General features: G+C 54.1%; 1 protein-coding gene across 1 annotated transcript in view; it reads right to left on the bottom strand.

Moving 5' to 3' along the window:
* The window catches only part of LRFN1 (leucine rich repeat and fibronectin type III domain containing 1), a 32687-nt gene extending 22896 nt beyond the window's left edge, over nucleotides 1-9791 (bottom strand). The window contains exon 1 of the mRNA XM_039362177.1: nucleotides 9497-9791. The gene's annotated coding sequence lies outside the window, so the exon portion shown is untranslated. The remainder of the gene's footprint in view (nucleotides 1-9496) is intronic.
* Nucleotides 9792-13233: the final 3442 nt, after the last annotated feature.

The following is a 13233-nucleotide window of genomic DNA, read 5'->3' as shown; positions in this document are numbered from 1 at the left end:
AAATGACGTTTAACCAAGCCCGCTATGTTTGAATTGTATATGAAGTGATTTTCTACCTTTCTACGTTTTTCTCACTTTCATAAAATTGGAATTTCTCAACCGGAGCCACTATAAGAGGACTGGACTTGAACAGTTCAGGAGAGGTGACCCTTCACATTATAACGAGGGTTTACAGAGCTAGTCCTTGACTTAAAATAGTTCATTTACTGACCATTCCAAGTTGCAACAGCACTGAAAATAGAGACTTATGACCGTTTTTCACACTTATGACCGTTGCAGCATCACGTGATCAAAATTCAGACGCTTGGCAACTGTTCATATTTATGACGGTTACCGTATCCTGAGGTCACGTGGTCCCCTTTTGCGACCTTCTTACAAGCACAACCAGATTCAGTGAACAACTTTGTCATTAACGTAACAACGGCAGTGATTCACAACAAATGAGGAAAAAAGGTGGTAAAATGGGGCCAAGCTCACTTAACAAATATCAAAATATTTGAGTCCAAATATTTTGGACTCAACTGTGGTCGTAAGTAGAGGTTGCAAGTTACTAGTTCAAATTTTCCACACAGCTTTTAGTCTTTAGCAGATTCCAACCAGTTCTTATCAGAATCCACATTCCTCCTGGAGAATTCACTTGGTTGCTTCAAAGAAGTAGTAACATTAATCAAAGGCGTTTCTCGTTACTAAAAACATTACTCAAAGCCCCCCCCTCCTCCTCCCATCATCCTTAAGTCAACCTTTCTATTCTCATCATCCACTATTTATTCTTGCCTTTTTTTTGCAGGGGGCGGAGAGTAGATTAACGCTCAGAAACAGGCAGAAATCCAACTTTAAGAAGGATTTAAAACTGGGGGCCTCACAGAAAGAAGAAACCCAGTCAGCTTAGTGTTTATCTATACAAGATGACAGAGAGGGAACGGAAACAACAACATGCTAAATAGGAGCATATGGAGAGTAACCAAGGGCTTCCTAGCTACTAACAGAATGAGTTGGAAGGGACCTTAGAGGTCTTCTAGTCCAACCTCCTGCTCAGGCAGGAGACCCTATACCATTTCCGACAAATGGTTGTCCGGTCTCTTCCTACAAGACACTCCAAAGAGCACCCACAACGTCTGGAAGTAACTCCTTCCATTGACTGTTCTCACTGTCAGGAAATTCCTCCTTAGTTCCAGGTTGTTTCTCTCCTGGATCGGTTTCCATCCGTTGCTTCTTGTCCTGCCTTCTGGTGCTTTGGGGAACAGGCTGACCCTATCAACCGATCTTCAGGACAACCCTGCGAGGTAGGCTGGTACTGTCAGTTTCAGGCAGGGGGAAGACTGGAATTCAGCACTACCAGACCAAGGTCCAGAATCCCTCTTACAAAATGTGAAGCCCGGTTTTAGTAAAAAAAAAAAAACCAAAAAAAACCCCACAAAAAACAATTGTTGTTGTGCAACAATGAAAATAAGTAAATAAAGACAAACCCTAAAAACTAGCAGCTGTGCGGAGCATAAACCCAGGGCATCTGAAGAAAACTCCTGCGCAATTATTGCAAAATTACAGAACCAGAAAGGAAAACAAGAGGGTGAAACTGGGATTCTTCACTGGGGAAGTAAAACTCCTAGCTATGTAGCCGCCCCACATTTGACTGATGGTAATACTAACAAAAACAGTTTTTGTGCATTATAGTTAAATGATGAGTGTGTGTGTGAATCTCTGTTTTTTAAAATGCAGCTAAGTAGCTACCTGGTATTTACAAATATATTTATTTATACACTTATGTTAACATCACTTTACCTGTTAATGTGCCCCTTCCTTACCCTAGAAAAGGCTTCTTCAGCAGTCCAAAATATAGCTAAAACACACAGCAAAGAGAGCAAGTAATAAGCAGAAATGCCAAAAATCAAAAGTGCGGAGGGTTTCTTTGCCAACATACCTGTTTAAAACCTACTAAGGAGAAAATCAAACGGAATTCTTAAGGAAGCAATTGATAAGAGCAGAGGCAAGGGAAATATGCTTTTAAACCCAGAGCACCTGACTCAGCCTCTTCCCTTCATGCCTTTCCTGGTTAAATAAACAGATGTTTGCCAACCTGGGGCCCTCCAGATATTTGGGGGGGGGGGAGGTGGGGGCTACAGCAGGCCAACCAGCTGACAAGTTGCCCATCCTGGAAAGGTTGGATTAGACTCCCAAACACATCTGGAAACTGCCAGGCAAAGGAGAGCAAGCTTGGTGGATAAAAAAAAAAAATAAATCAATTTGCATTTGGGGAGCCCTGTAGATCAGGGGTAACCCACATCTGGGGCAGGAGAGAAAGACTTGTGGTCCAACCTTGGCAACGCTAAGACCTGTGGACTGCAACTCCCAGAATTCCCCAGCCAGCATAGCTCCCCCTTCTTCTCCCAAAGTTTTCTCATCCTCCTTGTCCCAATCTTGGGGCTGCTGAGCAAGCTGGACTCTCCTCCGGGCCTTGATGTAACGTCTGCACCTATCCTCGCCTCTGCATGCCTGGAGATTTCCCCCCCCCCCCCCCACAAAGGGCCTTGCCAAGATTGCAGCAGAGCTAAAGGGGGCTCCAAGGAGAGCGACTCTTTGCAAGGAGTTTGTCTCCAGCCCTGATTTATGTCTGCCTGCCCAGCTCCTCTGCTGTGGCTGATCCAAGGCTCAATTTGCTTTGAGAAGCCTCGGCAGCCACTGGGGTTTGCTCTGGGTGGCTGGAGACCTCTGTGTGTGTCTGGAAGATCCAGGAAGGAGAATTTGCAACAGCCCCTTCTGGTTCCTGGGAAGAGGCTATTAAGCAGCATTGGAGGCTTCTTCATTAACACAGTTTGTCTGGAAGGCCACTTGTGCAAGCTCCAAAAAACCGGGAAAGACAGCCTGGAAGGCAAGCAGCCTCGGGAGGAAAGGCAAGATCCCAGAACAGCTGCTGAGGAATCCCAGTCTTCGGAGGAGGGGGTCCGAGGAGAAGCCCCCGCCATTCCCAGGGCTGCTGGGGTGGCAGCAGGGGGGGGGGACGCGGCACTGGAGCAATTCTTCGCTTTACTTACGGCCTGAAGCCTCCAGCAGGGAAGAGGCCAGTGGGGAGCAGAGCCTTCCTGCAGGGCAGAGACCTGGGGGGGGGGCTTCACTGGCTCTCTCCCTCTTAATATTTATGGCCTTGTCTCCACAAGGCCTCCATCAGGTGAGGGGCCGCAAAGCTGTGCCAGGTTGGCTGCTCTTTGCTCTGGCCCTTCAAGAACAAGCCTTGATTGCCTGCCAGTGGCAGGATGACGGCTGATCGGTCCAGGGACACATGCGGGGAGCTGATGAGCTGCTCTTCAAAAGCTATGCTGGGGGGGAGGAAAAGGAGGGAGAGAGGGAGGGAGGGAGGGAAGGAAGGAAGGAAGGAAGGAAGGAAGGAAGGAAGGAAGGAAGGAAGGAAGGAAGGAAGGAAGGAAGGAAGGAAGGAAGGAAGGCTGGACTGTGGCTCCGTCATGCCCAGGGGATATCAAATCACATTTAATAGCAGAAATGGCCTCTGTCTGGGAACTTAAGAGATTTCATTTTTTAAAAAAGCTAACTGATCCTCTTCATAGTAGGTGGTGGGAAGTGAAAATGACCTACTTTTTAACCATGCAGGAGCCTCTCGCTCTTAAAGACCGGAGAATTAAATTTGGGTCCAACCTCGACTTTAAGGCTAAAAGATGAGAGGCCGGACGGGTGAAAAGCCAAACAGCTGCCACGCTGAATTCCCTTCTCCGAAGAGGGGCAGCCCCTCTGCCACCTCCAGAGTGGCAATCCTGGAGCTGCCACCCTGGATGATGCCCGTCCTGGAGGCCTCACCTCAGTCTCTGGCTCTCTCCCATCTCCGGAGCAGAACCACGCAACTAGAGGAGGAAGGGGCCAGGGAAGCCCACCTCCCATCTTCCTTCCACTCTGCAGACGGGAGTGGCCGGAAAGGGCAGCGGGAGGGCTGTGGTGAGCCCACTCCCACCCCTGCTCACTCTGGCGCTTCACACCCCACAGAGTCTTTCCCTGACTGCCTGGACCATGCTTCCCAGCCCACCGCTCTGGGCTGGCAGGACCCCCCCCCCCCGAGGCAGGCCTTGGGACCAGGATGGGGTCCAGAAAAGTCAAGATGGCCATTGTGATGGTGCCACTGAGGTCCTACCTCTGGCTCGCCCAGCTGGACCTTCATCCAGCTGGACCTTCGACCAGACTTTCAACATTGCCACCAGCTTGACTTTGGGGGTCACCCCATTTCCAGCAAAAAATGGCTCCAGTTAATGACCACGGCAAAAAAAAAAAAGGTTGTGAAATTGGGCAGGGTTATAAAGTGACCCACTTAACAACCAGCATGACAGCTGACCCTAATTCCAGGTCGTAAATTGAGGACTCACTGTAATTGCTGTTTAGGCAGATGGTAAAAAAGGCAGCCGGAGACACACCCCCCCCTTGCAAAGGTTCTCAGACTTGGGTTTCCCACCTGCCCTCCAATTTGGGGAGGGGGAGACGAAGGGGGGCAGCAGCCAATCCTGAAAGGGGCCTTGTGGCCAGCCCTCCTCCCTGCTGCCTGCTCCTCCCCCTGCCCTGAAGGTTGCCCCCTGGCCCAGCCCTGCCTTCCGGCCGCCAGCACCAACTGTCCCTTTCAGATGTGCAGAATGCCGAATGCGGCTGCTTTGGCACCGGCAGAGACGCTCCTGCATTGCGTGGGTCAGAATCCTCATCGGGGTATCAGGAATAGCAGCTCTGCTCTATTTTAATCTCATCCTCACGTGTCTCGGATTTTCCCCCCCCAAAGAGAAGCACACATTTTAGACATGTATGAAACAGCCGCACGCCGGAGAGCTAAACGCACTCAACCCCCCTGGCCTGCCTTTCCGTCTTCTGGCAGCCGGGTCTAAACTGTTACGAGAGGCGCTCACACCTGCCACCTGTCCAGGGAGAGGTGAGCCCCCCCCCGTTACAGGTTCTGCTCTTCACCTGGACCAGGGGTAGGCAACCTTGGCTCTTTTATGACTCGTGGACTTCAACTCCCAGAATTCCTGAGCCAGCATGGACCTGGACCAACAGCCCCGGGAGTCTAAATTGCTCAAGGAGAGAAGCAACCTTAGAACTAAGGAGAAACAGTGAGAGCAATCAACCAGCGGAACAGAGGTTGCCTTCAGAAGTTGTGGGTGTTGCAACATTGGAGGTTTTTAAGAAGAGACTGGACAGCCATTTGTCCACAATGGCATAGGGACTCCTGCTTGAGCAGGAGGGGGTTGGACTAGAAGACCTCCAAGGTCCCTTCCAACTCTGTTATTCTGTTATTCTCTTATTATTAAGATTCTCTTCCAAGGATCTCTGGTTGGTACCAAAATCACCCTAAGAACAACTGAGCCCTTTTCCTGGACCTCTGGAATCTTCCAGATTATTATTACTATTTATTAAATTTATTCGCCACCCATCTCATTTCAAAGCGGCTCTGGGCAGCAGTTGCAGCAGCTTAATTCAAAAAAGGACAGACCCTGACAAAGATCACAAAAAGAATAGAATAGAATAGAGCTGGAAGGGACCTTGGAGGTCTTCTAGTCCAGCCCCCCCCGCTCAAGCAGGAGAACCTATACCATCTCAGACAAGTGACTGTCTGGTCTCTTCTTAAAAACCTCCCTTTTCAGTGTCGTGGCAACTTTGAATGATCACTAAAAGAATAGCTATAAGTCAAGGACTGTCTGTATTTTGCTAGTTCAGGTGAAGGTCTGGAGGCTGTGCAAACGCAAATCCAGGTTTGGGGGTTGTCAGAATCTGCTCTGCCTTTAGTTAAATAGCAGAATGCATACCAGGTTTTGGGCAGGTGCTCCAGAACTGCATCCAGCCCTCTACAGCTTTGGGGCAATTCTGAGGGAAGTGGGGGTCAGCCCCCAAAACAGGGATTTTCTGCAGACAGGAGGACCAAAAGCAGATTCGCAGCTTCAGAGCCCAAGCTGTGCGGTTGGCGATCCTAAGTGGTGCTGCTGAGATTTTGATCTTATGCCTCTGAGGGGCCGTGAGCCAAGGTGATCCTCGGCATCAGCCAAAAACATCACATATGGAGAAACATTTCCGTAATCCAGGAAGCAAAGCTGGGTGGAAACGAGCAAAGAAATTCCATTTGACCCACAGGTCTGGAATGGGGACCCTGCCCTCTTCTCTCCCAGCACTGCCCCCCTCCCCCCCTCCCCCAAAGCCTCCGCCAGCCCGGCCAAAAGAGGCTGCAGTAGAAAACCCCACAGGGCTCCAATCTCGGAGTCACCTGGCTGCCGCTCCCCGGCGCTCGCTTGACAGGGAGGGAATTGGGGGCTCAAGTGGAAAGGAAGACAAGGCCGCCTGTCCAAACGCTGGCAGAGAATTCCCTACGGAACCGTCTGTAGCAGCTGCGGGGGGGGGGGTGGAATAACCAAGGAGAGGAGATAATGGAAGAAGGAGCCTTCCTCCAGCTACATGGCTGCCCCAATTCTGCCACAGACAGACAGCTGCTCCTTGACCAGCAGCTGCAGGAAGAGCTGGGTAGTAGCCCCCTCCCCCCCTCCCCTCCCTGCAGGAAGACCAGCCCTCTCTCTTTGGGGCAGCCCCCTTTCCTCCTGGGTTTGCAGAGTGTTTGCTCCTGAGCAAGAAGACTGAGGATTGATGCATTTGCTGTGGGGGATCCCTTTTCAGGCAGACAGGCGGTGGCATCCCCAAGCAGGCATGGAAACAGCTTTGCAACTCTTAGGGCCCTCCCCTCCTCCCCAGGGCTGAGGGGTTTGCCCCTGGAGCCATCTGGAGGTTGGGGAAAGCAGAGAGCTGGCTAAACACCCGTGAGGTCACCAGCAGGAGCATCACCTCTAGTTGGGTCATGAAACGTCTGCAAGAAAATCACAGACAGCACTAAGGACTCACAGTCCTCCTCCTGCTCCTCCTCCTCCTCCTCTCAGCAAACCCCATTCTTTCTAGCACTGATGATGATCCCTACCCAGCTCAGAGAGCACCATGGACTCCATGGACCATCAGGAGCTGCCTTTTTCCGGAGCCCAGGAAGAAAGGCAACTGGCCCTTCGCTTCTGAGCAAACTGACCCAGGCAACAGTTGTAAGTCCTCAACTTACCACCCCAACTGAGCCTAAAATTTCCACTGCTACGCAAAAGAGATGGTTGTTAAGTGAGTTTTACCCCATTTTGCCACTTCCCCCCCACAGTTGTTAAGAGAATCACTACCGTTGTTAAATGATTCATACGGTCACTAAGTGAATCTGACTTCCCCATTGACTTTGCTTGTTGGAAGGTTACAAGTGGTGATCACATGACTCGGGGACAGGGCAACCGTCCCAAGTACATGCCAGTTGCCAAGCTTCCAAATTTTGATCAGGTGACCACGGGGATGCTGCATGGTGTGAAAGTGTGACCTTCCTTCCTTCCTTCCTTCCTTCCTTCCTTCCTTCCCTCCCTTCCCTTCCCTTCCCTTTTCCTTCCTCCTTCTCTGTCCCTCCCTCCCTCCCTCCCTCTGCATCTGACCTGGAGCCCTCTAAGGAGGCCCTTATGTAAATGTCTTGAAGGTTATAGCAGCTTTCTTTCTTCTACTAGACCTGTTTTTGCAAAAGGGGCAACTTTCTTTTTATCTCAGGGGTATGAAAACACTTCCTTTCAAGTCATACAAGCTTTCCAGGGCTTTCTTTGTCACCTGCCACCCTGAAGAGCAGTACAAGCAAAACAAGAAGAAAATAGGTAGGAAAAGTCTTTTATGTTAAATGCATATTGCAATTTGTTTGGATCTGGGATTATGCAAGCTATTGTGGGTTGTCAATAGACAATGGTTTAAAATCCTGGCTTACTCTTATATCTGAATATATAGCTATATAGGTTTGGGCCTCTCCAAAGGAGCGGGATTTTATTTTATTCCTCCCCACAAATCTCCCAGATGAAAAATTGGTCTGCAGCAGAGTTTTTTAGCCTCAATAACTTTAAGATAGCTGGCAGGGGAATTCTGGGAGTTGAAATCCACCCATCTTAAAGTTGCTGAGGTTGAAAACTCTGGTCTGGTGAGTTACAAATTAGAAGAGCAAACCATGGGTTACAAATTAGAAGAGCAAACCATGGGCATCTAGTGGGGTCTACTTGTGAGGAAACAGCTCCCAGAGTGTCCCTGCCTGGAAAAAGATTGCAGCCAGGCCCATGTGAGACAAACCATCATTCCTTTATTTAGAGAGGGATAAATTTAACCGGAAAGGCTCAACACAGCATCAGGGGGCTTGGCCAGGTAAAAGGGGGGGGGGTAACAGCAGCCCCTCAGGCAGAAACCACCCAGGCCCAGTGATGGTTGTGCCTCAGCTTAGAGAAGCCAAGTAACACTTGGGTCTGGAGTGGGCCAGGGTCTGCACAGAACACCCCCACCTCCGAACCAACCAGCAGTTATGATGCCCTGCCCTTTTCTTCCAGATGTGGCAGCAGATGGGGTCTGGACTCACCAAGAGGGGGCTCTGGGTGTCCCTGGCCTTGAGGTAGGGGAGACCCCTCCCTTCCCCTCCCCTCCCAGTCTAGCAGAGCCCGATGGTGAGGTTTCCGGACCCATCCCGAACTGCCTGCAGGTCTGTTAAGAGCCTGCCTATTTTATTGTGTGGCTGAGTGTGTTTTTCTCCCTGGTTCTGTGTGTGTGTGTGTGTGTGTGTGTGTGTGTGTGTGGAGGGGGAGAAACGGGAAAGCAAACGCTGCAGACGTGCCTCCTCCTCGTGTGCTGTGCCCGCCCGGCGTTTGGCAGTGCCAATGTCAGTAGGGCGCGGGGGAGGGGGCTTTCCGCAGGGGGGGTCAGCTCTTGAGGAGAGCAGCGCCCCCCCTTCTCCGAAAGCCTCGGGCTTCCACCCGGAGGGCAGAGAGAGAGAAGAGAGAACGAGGAGCGCAGGCGGAGGAGCAGGACCAGCATCTTTCCCCCCCCCCGTTGCAATTCCGCTCGGGAGCCGCAGGGACGCGAGAAGCTGCAGAGCCAGACAAGGGGGGCGAAGGGGGAGAGGCAGCCCCTCCTCAGGACAGCCATTTCTCCGGCGGGGGTCTCCTTGTCTAGGCAAACCGCCCCCTCAAGCCCAACGCCCAGCGGCCAAGCGGGGGCTGCGCCCACCGAGCCTCTCTCCGCGCCCTCGACTGCGGCGGGGTCGTGCAACATCTGGCGGGGGGGCTGCCTCTCTCGCCCGTTCAGGACGGGGGGGGGGCGCTCTGCGAGGCGCTTCAGCCTTGCCAGCAGCATCGGGGCGGGGGGGGGAGGGAGCCGGGCGCTGGCGCGGCTTCTCCACCTGCCCAGCCGCACGAAGCCGGGCGCGGCGCGACGGAATCCCCCGGGCCGGAGGAGAAGCGGAGGACGGCGCCGGACCAGTGCGGGCGCCGGGCCAGCCCCGCCGCGCCGCCTTTGCGCATCCCCCTCCCGGCGCTCCCGGCGCGCCCGGCCCGCTCCCCCCGCCCAGCCCAAGCCGGGAAGCCCCCCGCCCCGCCCCGGGAGCCCCCGCCGGTCCTGCCCGCCCGCCCGCAGCCCCCCCCGCCGGACGGGCACCCACCTGCGAGCGGCTCCGCTCAGCCCAGCGGCGGCGGCGGCGGCATCCTGCGGGGCCGGGCCCGGCCGGGGCGTCCGGGGGAGCGGGGGTCTCGGCGCGGCGGCTCAGGGGGCCCCTCCGGACCGGCCCCCCGCAGGCTCCATCCGGCGCTCGGGAGACAAAGGCGAAGGCCGGGCGCGGCGGCGGCGCCCGCGAAGAGCCGCTCAGCTGGGCTCGGCCATGCCGCGGGCGCAAAGGAGCCGCCGCCGCCGCCTCCGGGCGCTCGGGCTCCGGGAAGGGCCGCTGCCCGCTCCGCCTCGCCTCCTCGCAGCCCTGCAGAAGCCGGGCTGGGCTGGGCCGGGCCGGGCCGGCGGGAGGAGAGGCGGAGCGCGGCGGAAGCGCCGCCCAGGGGTGGGCTGGGGAAGCGGGCAGGGCGCGGCGTCGAGGGCGCCCGGTTGGAGAAGCGCCGCGCCCGCCTCGCCTCCAGCCCTTCCCTCTCGGCCGGCGGGCGGGCGGGCGGGCTTTTCTGCAGAGGGCGGAGGGGGCAGGGGAACCGGCGGGAGGCGGGAGTGGGTCGCTCACCCGGGAGAAGCTTTGGCGCTGCAGCTGCTGCACCGGGCGGGGGAGCGAGCGGAGAACGGGCCGAGGGAAGCGGGGGGGGGGTGGCAGGCGGCGGGCCAGCTGCTGAAATTCCGAGGGGTGCCTCCAACCCCGTTGCTGGGAACTATCCCGCAACCAATAGGGAGGGAGGGAGTTGGGGGAGCAGACCCCCCCCAGAAACATTTCCAGGCCTGGCAAAGGGGGCAAGGTAAAATGAAGAGCGAGGGGCAAGGGGGAGGCTGGAGACTCCCAGCCTGGCTTGCTTCCCTCTGGTCTTGAGCAGCCCAGCCCCTCCCCCCCGGAGGGCCCACCCCCAGCATTTAAGCTGGACCAGGAGGGGGTCTCTTTTCCCCAATTCTTGGGGTTCCTCTGGCAACAAACTGCTTTGGAGGGCATCTTCCCCAGAGCGCTTCTGATGCCTTCAGGGGGGCAGGAGGATGCTCAGCACCCCAGGCCTGGCTCCCCTCCTCCTGGGCCCCTGGGGGCCCTCCAGAGGTCTCCCCAGTGCCGTGGCCATCTTGAAAACCACCCTTTGGAAGAAGGTTCAAACCTGCAGCGACAAAACCCCCTTCAGGGAGCTGAGCAGCCGAGGTGTCCGGCCAGCTGCAGGACAGACCAAACCTCTGGCTGCTTCTCCAGCTCAATGGCGGAGATTTCCCAGGCGGCCCCAGCCCCATCAGTCTCCCCCGGGCTGGCCTGCCCGAAACCACGCCAGGCGCGATGCCCGCTCAGAGGATGCCACCCCAAAGGCCCCGGTCACCCAGAGTAGCCCAGGAGCGATTGCAACATGTTCAAGGGAAAATTATTGACGGGCAGAAATATGGAGACAGGCTGCAAAATGACACCTCGCAGCTGACAAAGATCGATGTTTCCATTCTGGACGGGCCATAAATCCAAGACAGACCCAGAGGGGCTTTGCTGGTGGAAGTCCCTCTTGCTGACTGGATGGGGAGGAGGGGGGGGGAAAGACAGGGAGGAAGCTGGCATTAGAGGAATTCCACCGAGGGCGGCAGGCAGCTGCTCCATCAGAGGAGAGGTCTCCTGCAGAAAATCTCAAAACCTCACAGTCTGATCCGCCCTGGGCGTTGGGGAGGGGGCCAGGGGCACCCCCTCTAAAAGCAACTCAGCCCCTGGGCCCCTTGACACCCTGGGCCGGAAGCGAAGTGCCAGACGGCCCCATGGATAAACCCACCCACAACAGCGAAGGGATAATTTGGCTTGGGGACCCAATGGGGTTTTTTCCATACTGGAGGTGGTTGACTAATTAAAATCTAATCCCCCCTCCCCCCCAGTTGTCCTTTCTCCTTTCCCATCTTCTGTTATTTAGAATTGAGGATTTTCATGTTTTTTAGGCTGTAAGCCACTCAGAGTTGTTGGATGCGAGATGGGCAGCAAATAAATTTCACAATTAATAAATAAAAATAAAAGGAATAATTGGGATGAGTAATGCAATGGGTAGGGAAGCAGTTACAAGCAATTATACAGCAGGCTTGCCCATCCAGAGGGTGCTCTGACTTGCATTTGGGAAGGCCCCCTCCCCAGGCAAGGAGGGGGGCCTGCAGAGCCGGGAGCTTCTCCTGGCCCCTGCTCCCCCTGCGACCAGCTGCCCATCCTCTCTTTAGTTTTTCTGGGGAGAGAAGAGCAGCCAAAGCTCAGGACCACGCAGGCTTGGGGAGGGGCACAGGTGAAGGACACAGGGCCCTCTCCTGTGGGCCGCCAGGGGGCGTTGTGCTCAGCCCTTACTGTTTCCCTTAAGAGGCTTCTGAATAGCTGGAGACCAGCTATTCAGGGGTGGGGGTGTAGAGAGGGGTAGCTTTATGCAATCCCACCTCTGAGAATTTTTGTCCCTGGGTCAATCATTTCATAAGCTGGGAAAGAAAGCACAAAGAGCAGCAACTGTTTGCATTGATTCGGTTGCATTTATTCCTAGGGCTCGATCTTTTATTCTCCTAAACCAGGGGTAGGCAACCTTGGCTCTTTAATGAACCTATATAAACAAACATGCACACAGCATTCAGACCTGCAGCCAATCCGTTCCTACTGCTGAGAGACCCTTTTCCCTAACTAATGCTCAGGGATGTCTACAAGAGTCCAGATGGAGGCCATGATGGTATGTTCAAAGCTCTGCCGGCTTTTTAGCTGCATCGTAAAAAAAAAAAAAGGTGAACTTATCTTGACTTCTTTAAAACTGTATTTTAACACGCCGGCTGGGGAATTCTGGGAGTTGAAGTCCATGTTTCTTAAGATTGCCAAGGTTGGGCACCCTTGGCCTAAGTAATCTCAGACTTGCAATCTCCCACAATGTCTTTATTTATTTTATAGATTTTCTTTAAAATGGATTTTCTTTTTAAAATCGTAACTTTAATCCAATTCTTTGCCTTCAGCATTTCAAGGTCTTGGGGTCCACTTATCAAATGCAGGCCAGTTTCCAGCCAGTTTCACTCCAAAAGCTTGCAGTTAAGAACCTGTGAAGTTTATAATCAGGGCTTGTAAACTGGTGGGGGTCTCAAGGTAAAGACCCTTCTGAAAGCTGGCTGACCTAGCCAGAGAAGGGAGTGGCCAGTAAGGGGGCGCTGCCTGTTGCACCTCTGGATGCATCCTCCAGGAGGCATGCTTGCAACATCTGGAGATGCACCAGATGACTGAACATTACATCTCTTTCTGGAATGTAAGGATAAAAGATGCTGGCATTAATGGGGGTGTTCACAGGGGGAGCAAAAAAACCATGAGAGCAGCCACGGTCACGTGCTTGGAGCCCTGCCCCCTTTCTATGCGTGTTGTGTGAAGGTAACAGGAGGGGCTGGATGGAATCAAGGGATCCCAGTGGCTCAGTTGACCTTTGCAGTGCTGGGTTGCAAGGACGAGAATTTTGGGCCGAAGGACTGGAGAGAAAAATGGTCTTTGTGTGTGTGTGTGTGTGTGTGTGTGTGTGTGTGTGTGTGTGTGTGTCTGGTCCATGAGGCCAAGAAGCTTATTTCGATTGGATGAAATGAGGCACAAAGAGAGAAGCCAGCATCTGAACAAGCATGGAAAGATAGCCAGGCAGGGCTGTCCTTGAGCTGTCCCTGGTCCTGAAGCGACGAGCCGATGCTTAGAGACCGTCCTGCTCTCGTCTCCACAGGGGATGGGGCAAAGGCAGAAGGCCTCACCCAGCCCCCCCC

Source organism: Crotalus tigris, unplaced genomic scaffold, assembly GCF_016545835.1.
Source record: "Crotalus tigris isolate CLP2741 ecotype Arizona unplaced genomic scaffold, ASM1654583v1 scf7180000019364.2947544272:3078424, whole genome shotgun sequence".
NCBI lineage: Eukaryota > Metazoa > Chordata > Lepidosauria > Squamata > Viperidae > Crotalus > Crotalus tigris.
The sequence above is the reverse complement of the archived record's forward strand: the minus strand, read 5'-3'. Positions and strand labels throughout refer to the sequence as shown.